Source organism: Sabethes cyaneus, chromosome 3 (genome assembly GCF_943734655.1).
Source record: "Sabethes cyaneus chromosome 3, idSabCyanKW18_F2, whole genome shotgun sequence".
Taxonomy (NCBI): domain Eukaryota; kingdom Metazoa; phylum Arthropoda; class Insecta; order Diptera; family Culicidae; genus Sabethes; species Sabethes cyaneus.
This window is the reverse complement of record NC_071355.1, coordinates 191560273-191561490: the sequence shown is the minus strand read 5'-3', so window position 1 is coordinate 191561490 and position 1218 is coordinate 191560273.

Below are 1218 nucleotides of genomic sequence, written 5' to 3'. Positions count from 1 at the left end.
TGCGCGTGTCGAACTGACTGGGTATGTTGAAGTCACTGCATACACGCGAACGAACCAAGCGACGAACCAACGAACCGATCTGCTGCTTACTTGCTAGCATATTTCGGCTCCTATGCATGCGTATGCGAACGTACCTGTACCTGTCTTCGTCGCGTCTGCTGCTTGCTGTCGTGTTGTGGCCTAGCCTCGTGGGACACCGACAAACGATATGCAGACGATCGATCACCACGTGTTATATAATAGCCGTAACAGCCGTGCGCTGCTGCTGTCGCCGCCGCCGCCGGTCTTTGGGTCAATCTTTGCAAGACTGTCCGACTGACTGTCTGACTGTCCGACAGCAGCATCGCGCAACAAAACACTTTCACTTCCAGGTTGGAGGCAGCCCCAATCGAAGCCGGCTTCTCTGGGTGCAACGATGCGTGACAACACTCACCTGTAGTGGCAGCAGATCCGAAAATGAATGAAAGGCGCACAAATCGCCAGTAACTAGATCGCACGAATGGGAATTGTTGCAAGGCATGTTGAATGCTGCGTGACATTTTAGGTTTAACTAAGCAACATCATTATCGATCATTTGGTTTAATGATTATTTTAGTATCATTGTAGGTTTGTTTTTCAGAATTTTTGCCCAGACGTAAACAAAAGGTGAAGTACACTTCAGAAAATTGTTTTGACCGAATCGAGTAATCGTATGATGGCGAATCTATTATTACTTATCGCCACTCACTGGCATGCCCAGACCTAAACAGAAGGTGTGGCACTGGCCTTTCACGACCATGTTTTGGACCGAAAATTACATATTAGCGTAGGATAGTGGATCTTTTCTACCTAATTAATTTGTTTATAGCAAAATTACCGGTCGAATAGGTTAACAGCTCCAAAGTTTGGAGTACCATTATTAGGACTTATTACATTAAGGTTCATAGAGAAAACAGGGTGTGTGTTCCAGTTTGGGCCCACACGTGAAATTTAAATTGGATTTGAAATCAAGCTTAAAATTGAACTTTTGATTAGACATTAGATTACCATTTGTATTTGAATTCGGACTTGAATTTGTTTAAAATTGGATCAAATTTGAGCTTGAAATTGGACATGAAAGCAGACTCGATATAAGAATTGTATTTGACTTGAAATTGGACTGGACATCGGTTTGAACTTGACAGTAGACTTTAATTCGAAGCTGTTATTGGGCTTGAAATTGCACTTTATATTAGTTTT